The following is a 12,673-nucleotide window of genomic DNA, read 5'->3' on the forward strand; positions in this document are numbered from 1 at the left end:
TCCTGCTTTATTGACTATGCCAAAGACTTTGACTATGTGCAACACAATAAACTGTGAAAAATTCTAAAAGAGATGGGAATACCAGACGACCTGACCTGCCTCTTGAGAAATCTGTATGCAGGTCAGGAAGCAACAGTTAGAACTGGACATGGGACAACAGACTGGTTCCAAAAAGGAAAAGGAGTATGTCAAGGCTCTCTATTGCCACCCTGCTTATTTAACTTATATGCAGAGTACATCATGAGAAACCTGGGCTGGAAGAAGCACAAGCTGGAATCAAGATTGCCGAGAGAAATATTAATAATCTCAGATATGCAGGTGACACCACCTTTATGGCAGAAAGTGAAGAAGAACTAAAGAACCTCGAAGAAAATGAAAGAGGAGAGTGAAAAAGTTGGCTTAAAGCTCAACTTTCAGAAAACTATGATCATGGCATCCAGTCCCATCACTTCATGACAAATAGATGGGGAAACAGTGGAAACAGTGGCTGACTATTTTTCTGGGCTCCAAAATCACGGCAGATGGTAATTGCAGCCATGAAATTAAAAGACCCTTGCTCCTTGGAAGGAAAGTTATGACCAACCTAGACAGCATATTAAAAAGCAGAGACATTACTTTGCCAACAAAGATCCGTCTAGTCAAGGGTATGATTTTTCCAGTGGTCATGTATGGATGTGAGAGTTAGACTGTGAAGAAAGCTGAGCACCAAAGTATGGATACTTTTGCACTGTGGTGTTGGAGAAGACTCTTGAGAGTCCCTTGAACTGCAAGGAGATCCAACCAGTCCATCCTAAAGCAGATCAGTCCTGGGTGTTCATTGGAGGGACTGATGGTGAAGCTGAGACTCCACTACTTTGGCCACCTGATGTGAAGAGCGCACTTATTTGAAAAGACCCTGATGCTGGGAAAGATTGAGGGCAGGAGGAGAAGGGGACGAAAGCAGATGAGATGGTTAGATGGCATCACGGACACAATGGACATGGCTTTGGTTGGACTCGGGAGTTGGTGATGGACAGGGAGGCCTGGCGTGCTGCGGTTCATGAGGTCATAAAGAGTCAGATGTGACTGAGTTACTGAACTGAACTGAACTTTGTTTTATTAGGTCTTTCTTTGTACTATGTACATGTACATGTCATTTTTAGAAATGTGCACAAATATCCATGCTTTTTATTAACATTAAAAATGAGTAATCTTTTTATTTCATGCCAATCAAAAGGGAACATAAAATAGTTTGTGTTGTCTTATATCTCAAATTCAAAACAAAACAACTTATTTTCTAAGTGAAAAAGTAATCTGTCAAGTTAGAGATGCACTATTATTAAAATTTTAAAAGTTGGTTTTAGTTTCAAAGACTGCCATTTTCTTCTACCATGAACATGCCTGGATATCCAGTCACTTATCTGTAAATGAAGTTTATGATATATTTTTTACAGAGTTGTTATATTTCTGAAAATACTCTTGTAATAATACTTTGAAGATAATTTTATGGGTATAGATAGCACAGTTATAATACAAGTCATAGTAATTTAATTTACTGAAGTAAAGATATTTCTTAGAGAATCACAAGGTACATTTGGAATGTGGTAGGTAAAACATAAGATATACCTCCAAAGTATTCTTTTGTTCAATTTGTTCTCTTAATCTAGAGTTTTGTCCATCTTCAAGATTCATAACAAAGTCTACCTTCTTCAAAAAACCTTCCCACAGTTCTCTGTACTGTCTATATTTCCACTATACTTTTAGAATTCTAAAATCATAGTACACAAAAATTAAGAAGCTAAATGACACTAATCATCAGGGAGATACAAGTCAAGATGGCTGGTATTAAAATGAGAAATGGCAAAGGTTAGCAAGGATGTGGAGCGATTGATCATTTTTACACTGCTGGTGAGAGCATAAATTGGTGCATCCACTATGGAAAACAGTATGGAGCCTCCTCAAAAAAGTAGAACTGTCCTATGATTCAGGATTTCTAATTTTGGAAATTTATGTGAGATAATTTAAATCTAAACCTAATTATCTCCTAAATTCTCCATTTTTAATACCCTCTCATTGTCATTATTGCCTCAACTTTTAAATTGGTGGTGGTGAGTGGAGGAAGGTACACAGACCAGTCTATAGTAATCCTGAACTAAACAAAAAAAGATGTGTGTTTAGTGAGGCTACCACTCACTTCAAATGGATCGATCTATCAGTCTGAAACCATGTTGCTACTCTTTGAAATGGCAATGGAAATGAACAATCTCTTGCATGATGCAGAATGTCAGAATAACTTGATTTATCCAGTTGCTGGATGCAAAGTGGGCATCAAAGTAATAATCAGAAGCTATAGAGTTTATGCATTTCTTCTCAGATGCTTACAAGTGGTTGATTTATTCAAAAAGCTACTGGAGGTTTCTTTTTGTTTTTGTTTTTGTTTTTTTTCCTGTTATGATGGCTAATTTAAAGGCAAGCTGTGTGTGATATATCTGAAATCTGTTTTCTGATTGTGAGTGTCTATTACCATCTCAAACTGCAAGTTGTTTTCTAAGTCTTCAATGATACCAGCAGTTGATGTCTTTGTGGCCTACACACACACACACACACACAAACACACACACACAAACACGCGCACACACAAAATTATGGGGAAACATATCACACATCTCCTAGCTGATTCCTGACAAGGAAGTTATTTAATATATATATTCAAGTCATACTCTTCCTCTGGGATTATGTCTAGGTGTCCCTCCTTGGAATTAGGGACAAATGCCTGGCAAGAAGAAAGTATGACAGAACTTCAAGTGCTTCATGGAAGAGATAATGCCTTCTTTCTTGTGCTATTTTTAGGATTTCACTACTCACTCCTCTGAAATATAAAGTGTTTCATATATATTTCTGCTGAATTTATTTGGGGTAGGGAAAATCATGTTAGATTTGAGATCAACTAAGGAAGAAGAAATTGTATCATATCTTGGCTTATGGAAAGTCTTCCAAAGTAGGACTACTCTTTTCTAACTCTAGGTGCAAGAATTATAACTTTTCTCTACTTCAATACTTGACTGTATTTATCCATGGTCTATTGTTGTGAATATGATTCAGAACTAACAACTGAGTTTCAAAGAATGAAAAAGCACATGACAAGAATTATTTAAAGATAAACAATTATTTTCCACCTATAAATATTTTTTTCAGTTATAAACTTTTACTCAGTACAGTGTTGTTATTTTATAGTCCTGATGACTTGATTCTGCATTGACCATATCAGAACCCCTCCTATCTTTGTGTATGCTTGTGTGATTACCAGGTAGCAGCTTAATATCATGTGATAACTATGCACAGAGTTCTGGGAGGAGAAAATTCAAATTAAATAATTTTTGACATCAAGTAATTTATTTCAAGGGATATACTTTACTTAGGTATCTAGTGGACTGATTTTACTAAAGGTTCTGATGCTTGTCCAACTGAAATTTAGGCACATTTTTATTTGTCTATTTCAGTGATGCCTAGAAAATCGATAAAAGATAAAATTATTGTCTGAAATACTTCTTTTGACTCTTTCAATCCCCTTCTTCTTAATATGAATGCTTATCACCTCCTTACTTCCCATGAATGCCTAGCCTGAAACTAATTACCAACAAATCTTGAGATGAGCTAGTACTTATTCTATGCCCTGGGCTTCCCTGGTAGCTCAGAGGTAAAGAATCTGCCAGGAATGCAGGAGATGTGGGTTTGACCCTGAGTTGGGAAGATCCCCTGGAGGAGGGCACGGCAATCCACTCCAGTATTCTTGCTGGGAAAATCCAATGGACAGAGGAGCCTGTTGGGCTACAGTCCACAGGATTGCAGAGAGTCAAACATGGCTGAGCACACACACTTGCATTCTATGCTTTCCTGTCAAAGAGTGGGTTTTCATATACCAAGACCAGTGTGAAAAGGTTCTTAAGTTTCACTTTTATTACTTTATTTTAATCACTTTTTAACTATTGGTCAGCCTAAATTTACTATAAACTGCAAGATAGCAGCTCTGGCTTTGTATATCTGCTCCCTTGTGATTTATTGTTTTCAATTTACCAACTCACTCTAGGTTCACCCTCATACTTTGCCATCGTGTGTCTCTAACTCGATGCTAAGCCATATCATTTGCTTTAACCAACATAATGTTAATGGACAAGACATGACTAGACTCTTGAAATGCACTTGTACAGTTGACTTCGTGTTCTTCTCTTGTCTTTTGACATCAAAACTCACTTTACCCCTAATCCAAGGATGATGAGTGATACTTGGAACAGGCCTACAGTAGAATCAGAGCTTGTAGTCAAACCTTGTTAAGCCCAGCTAGATCAGCTGCAGATATAAGATTCTCTGCAGATATATGATAAAACTAAATGCTTATAACTATGTATTACTGAGATTTTTCTGGAGGCTTACTTTATAGCATTATGTTCTATAATGTGATCTATTAGATATTATACATGTATGATAGATATTCACTGTAAAGACTGATGTTGAAGCTGAAACTCCAGTATTTCGGTCATCTGGCCTGAACATATGACTTATTGTCAAAGTCTCTGATTCTGGGAAAGATTGAGAGCAGGAGAAGGCACCAGAGGATGAGACGGCTGGATGGCATCACCAATGCAAAGAACTTGGGCAAACTCTGGGAGATGGTGAGGGACAGGGAGGCCTGGCATGCTGCCATCTGTGGGGTGGCAGTTAGATGTGACTGGGTGACTGAAAAACAACAATAACAAAAACATATGCTATAGAACTGAATATTTATTACAATGTTTTAAACATAGTAGAGAGACTCAGTTTTCTCTCTCCCCAAATTGTTCAGGAAACTGGCTGGTAAGTGCTCTGACTACTTAATGCTGAGGTGGGGCATAATCCTGTCTAAATTTGGGAGAATAGATGCCAAATTAGAAGTATTTGAGCTTTAATTAGAAATATTTGACTCAGTCCTGGATCTGAGTCTTATATGATTAATATCTCAATGCCTTATTCTGCCATTTTGGTGCAATAGACCCTGTCAGAGGTAAGAGATATGACACCTAGAACTTTAGGAGACTGAATAGGTCTCATTCCTTTAAGAATTCAGGAGAATAAATCTGAAACCATTTGTCTTCAAACCAATCCCTTTATGGAAAAACCACCAAGACACTCCTGAAGACCTGGAAATAAGAAACTGACCACATAGCCAGCAGTTAGAATTATCAAAAGAGCTGTCTTTTCACCTTACTTATAGTTTCCTTTGTAGTGCAAAAGCTTTTAAGTTTCATTAGGTCCCATTTGTTTAGTTTTGCTTTTATTTCCAATATTCTGGGAGGTGGGTCATAGAGGATCTTGCTTTGATTTATGTCGGAGAGTGTTTTGCCTATGTTCTCCTCTAGGAGTTTTATAGTTTCTGGTCTTACATTTAGATCTTTAATCCATTTTGAGTTTATTTTTGTGTATGGTGTTAGAAAGTGTTCTAGTTTCATTCTTTTACAAGTGGTTGACCAGTTTTCCCAGCACCACTTGTTAAAGAGGTTGTCTTTTTTCCTCAAAAATATACAAGCAACTCCTGCAGCTCAATTCCAGAAAAATAAATGACCCAATCAAAAAATGGGCCAAAGAACTAAACAGACATTTCTCCAAAGAAGACATACAGATGGCTAACAAACACATGAAAAGATGCTCAACATCACTCATTATTAGAGAAATGCAAATCAAAACCACAATGAGGTACCATTACACGCCAGTCAGGATGGCTGCTATCCAAAAGTCTACAAGCAATAAATGCTGGAGAGGGTGTGGAGAAAAGGGAACCCTCTTACACTGTTGGTGGGAATGCAAACTAGTACAGCCGCTATGGAAAACAGTGTGGAGATTTCTTAAAAAACTGGAAATAGAACTGCCATATGACCCAGCAATCCCACTTCTGGGCATACACACTGAGGAAACCAGATCTGAAAGAGACACGTGCACCCCAATGTTCATCGCAGCACTGTTTATAATAGCCAGGACATGGAAGCAACCTAGATGCCCTTCAGCAGATGAATGGATAAGGAAGCTGTGGTACATATACACCATGGAATATTATTCAGCCATTAAAAAGAATTCATTTGAACCAGTCCTAATGAGATGGATGAAGCTGGAGCCCCTTATACAGAGTGAAGTAAGCCAGAAAGATAAAGAACATTACAGCATACTGACACATGTATATGGAATTTAGAAAGGTGATAACGATAACCCTATATGCAGAACAGAAAAAGAGACACAGAAATACAGAACAGACTTTTGAACTTTGTGGGAGAATGTGAGGGTGGGATATTTCAAAAGAACAGCATGTATACTATCTATGGTGAAACAGATCACCAGCCCAGGTGGGATGCACGAGACAAGTGCTCCGGCCTGGTGCACTGGGAAGACCCAGAGGAATCGGGTGGAGAGGGAGGTGGGAGGGGGGATCGGGATTGGGAATACGTGTAAATCCATGGCTGATTCATATCAATGTATGACAAAACCCACTGGAAAATAATAATAATGATAATAATAAAAAGAATTATCAAAAGAATCAGTATATGAATTTATAGGCAGAAGGAATGAGAAAGGATAAGAAAACAGAACTTTCATTCTGCTGGTCAGAACAAATACTGAAAGTTTCCCAAAGGGTGAGAGGTCTGTTTTTCAGGAGTTTGATCACTAGCTGTAGGCAGGCTTGGCTGGTCAGTCTTTGCTAATTTTCTTGCTTTGTTGTGATGTACCCCAATTTTATACCATCCAATTTTAGAGAGACATGAGCAATAAGAAGAACCTCATAGGGTCCTTTCCACTTTTCTTCAAGTTGCTGCTCAGGTCATTGCTTTTTTTCACACTTTCAACAGTACCTAGTCTTTTGCTTTGGAGGGATGAAAGGGAGCTTTCAGGTGAGGGGGAGAGCTGTGGAGAACAATCTCATGAATAATGGTTAGCAACTGACCAATCTCTTGTACATTCTGTTTAATTTTTACCTCCTGTGGTAGAATTGTTTATCTTTCTTACTCTTAGGAGCTAGGAGTGATCTCCTGTATATAATTTCATAAGCGTTCAACCCCAGACCACTTCTAGGGGCTACCAGTACATGGAGGAGGGCAACTGTCAAGATCTTGTCCCATTTTAGGTGAGTTTTATAGCATAGTTTGGTGAAAGTCTTCTTAATATGTCCTTCAGAAGTGTTTTTGTCACTTCCAATGTTTTTCTCCATTCTGGCTGGAAAGTCATCTATTTCACCCTGATCCATGTGCAATCCTCTCACATCTTTAGCCAAAATCTCATTGAAGAGCGTGGGGGAATTTTTAAATCCTCGTGCCGTCTAGAGTCTGACATAACTCAGAAAATTCAAGTTTACAGCACTATAAGAATGAATGCATCTGCTGAGTTTATGGTTAACATCTCTATCCAAACTATTGTTCCCGTTTCTCATCCAGCATCCATTCTCTTCAGGACAAAGGAGTATCAAGAAAAGAGAGGAGGAAACTGAGCAAGTCCCTGTAGAGCTCCTGAGTATGGAGGTCTATCTGTTCCCTGTTTCTTGTAGGCAGAACTTCAGCTTTCATGACCTTCCTTGAGCTCCAAAGGGCATATTTGAACAGTTGCTAATCAAGGGAGGAGCAGCCAAGAAACCACCTGAAGTAAGATTAAAGAGACCAAGGAGCTTATCAAGATTAGGAGACTTAGCCATCTGAGACCTTGCACACATCCTACTCTTGTCTGCAACCCCACCACTGAAATATTGTTTTAAAACTTATCAAATCCTCCATGATCTGACACATAGTGATTCAAGGAAGATCCCATTATGTCCCACTTTGCCTGGCAAAGAAATAAAGCTATTCTTTTCTACTTCATCTAAAACTTAGTCTTTGAGATTCAGTTTGGCATTGGTGTAGAGATAAGTTGAGTTTTTTACATCAATTGTATAAACACAGTGGCATCACTGGAAATAAAGGTTTCTTCAAGGTCAAACTATTGTTTCAACCAAACTAGAACAGTGGGAGAACAAGGGCAGTTGGAACCTTAATTGGTATGATACAAATGAAGCAGTTATTGATACTCATAAAGTTTAAAATGACCATGGGCGTAGGTAGCTAGAGCAAGGTGCAGAACAAGATAATACACTTGGAAGGCAAGGAATAAAAATAATTGCAGTGAGGATGCTAAACTCATTGCGAATTATTAACAAGAACAGACTTGGAGGAGGGACATTACAACAGGTGCTAAATGTCCAAGGAATTGAAAATGTGCCTCAGATATTGACTTGGCTGTAATATTTGCAATGCATGCCTAAATGGCTGGGGCACAGGCAGGTAGTGAATGAAATGATTTGTAACTTCAGAGTCTTTTGGAGGGGAGAGGGAATGTTCTGGAATTGGTAATAGTATGGGATAAACCACATGACCCACTTACAAGATCGAAACTACAGGAGAAGTGGAACCCTGAAAAGTGATCTAAAAGTCTTCAATAAAAGCATAAAGGAAAAGGTCATGGCATTTGCTGGGTTTATTCACTGCATTCCAGAGAACTCATGAGAAAGGTTTGGAGAATTGGTCAGTGGTGGGAGATGGATTTAATTTGTGGTGTTCATCTATATGTAGGTAAAATGATTGAATGAATCAGCAAGGAATTACCTTCCTCTTCCAGTTCTTCTAAGAATGAACTCTGGCTTTTGCACAGATGTGACTTGCTAGTGTGACAGGTAAGGGAGCTGGAGACATGTTTATTGTATCTTCTCTTAAGCCCAGCATCTCTACTCAGTTTCACCTGGGCCAAGAGAGAGAAGCTTTCTCCCAGCTAATTACCACATGTTAACACTGAAGCAGAATCCTAGTTTCATTGCTGAATAAAACCATTGCTCCCAATATTGCTCTTAATGTATACTATAATGATAGTCACCTCCTTGGCCTTCTGCCTTTAAGTGTGGATTTAGAAACTCAATTGCTGTGGATAAAGTTTAACATGGCACAAAATATCACAGAAAAAATGAGACCATACAATGCCACTTCTTTTGGTGACTTATTGTAAAACAACAAAAAAAAGCAAACATCATAGGTACTTAAGTGTTTATTGAACAGGAACACAACAGTTTATTTAAATCAACCCATTAAACAAATAGACAAATACACACACACACACACACACACACACACACACCTGCATGCACACGCACATACATTTTGGGTAGATTCTACAGCACTCAATTATCATGATCAAAGGTGGGAGCTTCTAAGAAGATCATCATAATGTGTCCTCATCTCTTGGCCAAGTTCAGATTAAAATTGTTAAAGAAGATGATATATTTCTTATTTTTGTGGGAAAAAGAAATCCACTTGGAATGAGCGATAAACTGAAATGTCGGAACAGGTGAAAGAGTTAAGCACGAATAGGTTTGTCAGATATTCAGTGAAATTCCAGAGAAGGTGGTGATCAACGTAGACCAGAAAAGGAATCACAGAAGGTGGAGATCTCAAGCAGCACTTCTAAAAGCTTGCGGGATTTAGGTAGGAGGTGGGAGGAGTCATTCTAGACAGAGGGAGGGATACTCCAAATGGGTGCAGGCAGTAGAGAATCACTTGTGTTGGTGGAAGAGGAGTTATATTGGAAAGTGGATAAAAATTCAAAATAAGACCAATGTGCATTCTCTGAGTAGGATCAGATACTAGGGGGGCATTGAAGACCAACTAAGAGTATGAAAATGCTCTGTATTTAATTGTATGTAAACAGGACAATATAGATATATCTTGGGCAAATGGAGGAGCGTGGTGAAAGAAAAGTTACTTTGGCAGGAGTATTTAGAGTTGTTTGGAGAGAGAGAAAATAACAGTCACAGAATCAGGGTGACAGGTGGTGGCCCTCTGTAAAGCTTGGTCTGGGGGCTTTCATTTTGTACCACTGAGGATATTGTGTATGTTCTCCAAAGTGATCAATTTCTCTATTATGTAAATTTTGAAGTGAGTTTAGAAATTCAAACAGGAATATGCTAAATTATTAGGAAAGAACAGTACTTTGGCATATTTTGACTTTCAGCTAGACTCTTTTCTCAGAATTATATTCATTATTTGAATCACTGATTTTAAAGACCACATTGCTCAAATGATGTGCAAAGGTACAAGTTCATTTAAGCTATGCTTGAAGGAAACTAGAAGAAAAGGCTATCCCATATTTAGTGTTATTTTCTGTATGTGCATGCTTATAAGTGTTATGTTAAAATGTTAGAGTTTGTCAGATGGATATTTTCCAACCTATTACCAATATCTTTGCTAACATATTCTGGTAAGTTGCTTCCATTTCTTTTAATTTAAAAGTATTTTTATGAATTTTACAATTGTAGGGGGCCTCAGAGGAACCTCATCATATCATTTTCAGAAGTAGAAATAGTTGTCTCAGTAATGGCTACCATGCTGAAGGTAAGCTGGAAAACTTAGTTCAGTGGTTTTATTTACAGTGCCACTGTTCAGTTACCACTTGAAGGTTTAAAGCTCACTGTCACCCCTGGCTTCTCCCTCTCCTTCATTGTCAGTTGTTACTGATTCTGAAACTGAAATGTCCCTTGTTTCTGACTAGTCCTTTTTAAAAAAGAAATTATATAATTATATATATATACACATACATATATACCCAAATCAGCTATATGTATACATATGTATCTTTTTTGTTGTTGTTAATTTCCTTCTCATTTAGGATAGGGCTTCCCAGGTGGCTCAGTGGTAAAGAATCCACCTGCAATACATGAGATGTGGTTTCAGTCTCTGGGTTGGGAAGATCCACTGGAGAAAGAAATGGAAACCCACTCCAGTATTTTTGCCTGGGAAATCCCAGGGTCAGCAGAGCCTGGCAGGCTATAGTCTATGGTGTCACAGAGTTGGACATGACTTAGTGACTAAACAACAATTTCTCGTTTAGGTCACTGCAGAGCTCTGAGCAGAGTTCCCTGTGCTCTACAGTAGATTTTCACTAGATACCTCTTTTATACATAGTTTTTATACCATATATATATGTCAGTCCCCATCTTCCAATTTATCCCAATCAACATCACCCTTGTATCCATACATTTGTTCTCTATATCTGTGTCTCTATTTCTACCTTGCAATTAAGAATATCTATACCATTATTTTAGATTCCACATACATGCATTAATATGCAATTTTTTATGACTTCATTCTATCTGACAGTCTCTGGGTGCATCCATGTCTCTATAAATAATCCAATATTATTTCTTTTTATGGCTGAGTAATATTCCAGACTGTGTATGTGTGTGTGTGTGTGTGTGTGTGTGTGTGTGTATACATATACCAGATTTCTTTTTACATTCACTTGTCAATGAACATTTAGGTTACTTCTATGTCCTGGCTGTTGTAAATAATGCTACTAACTTGTCGCCCCAAACTCTTTTGGAAACAATGATTTAAACCTCAACTGCCTCTTACCTGAACAATTTTAATAATCTTACAATTCACTTCTTTGTCTACTTCCTCCTAAAATCCACCACTTATACAACTCCAGATTTAAAATATAAACTCTAAAGACCATTATGTGGCAAATAAAATTCAAAATCTTTAATATGCATAATGATATTTATTGATATGACTCCCATGTACTACTCTAATCATGTGCCTAATATATAAGAAGAACTAGGAGTCAGATACTGCTTGTTACTGGACAAATATGCTTCATATTTGGCAACTTCTATAAACCTTACTATGAGGGTGTTTGCTATGACCAGTGCATTCTATTGGCAAAACTTTATGAGCCTTTGCCCTCCTTCATTCTATACTCCAAGGCCAAATTTGCCTGTTACACTAGGCATTTCTTGACTTCCTACTTTTGCATTCCAGTCCCCTATAATGAAAAGGATATCTTTTTGGGTGTCAGTTCTAAAAGGTCTTGTAGGTCTTCATAGAACTGTTCAGCTTCAGCATTACTGGTCGGAGCATAGACTTGAATTACCGTGACATTGAACGGCTTGCTTTGGAAATGAACAGAGATCCTTTTGTCATTTATGAGATTGCATCCAAGGACTGCATTTCAGACTCTTTTGTTGACTATGATGGCTACTCCATTTCTTCTAAGGGATTCCTGCCTGCAGTAGTAGATATAATGGTCATCTGAGTTAAATTCACCCATTCCAGTTCATTTTAATTTGCTGATTCCTAGAATGTCGACATTCACTCTTGCCATCTCTTGTTTGACCACTTCCAATTTGCCTTGATTCATGGAGGACCTAACATTCCAGGTTCTTATCCAGTATTGCTCTTTGCAGCATCAGACCTTGCTTCTATCACCAGTCCCATCCACAACTGGGTGTTGTTTTGCTTTGGCTCCATCCTTTCATTCTTTCTGGAGTTATTTCTCCACTGATCTCCAGTAGCATATTGGGCACCTACTGACCTGGAGAGTTCATCTTTCAGTGTCCTATCTTTCTGACATTTCATACTGTTCATGGGGTTCTTGAGACAAGAATACTGAAGTGGTTTGCCATTCCCTTCTCCAGTGGACCACATTCTGTCAGATCTCTCCAACATGATCTGTCCATCTTGGGTGGCCCCACAAGGCATGGCTTAGTTCCATTGAGTTAGACCAGGCTGTGGTCCGTGTGATCAGATTGGCTAGCTGTCTGTGATTGTGGTTTCAGTCTGTCTGCCCTCTCTTAGTGCCTATCATCTTAGTTGGGTTTCTC

This window comes from Dama dama, chromosome 11 (assembly GCF_033118175.1).
Source record: "Dama dama isolate Ldn47 chromosome 11, ASM3311817v1, whole genome shotgun sequence".
NCBI lineage: Eukaryota > Metazoa > Chordata > Mammalia > Artiodactyla > Cervidae > Dama > Dama dama.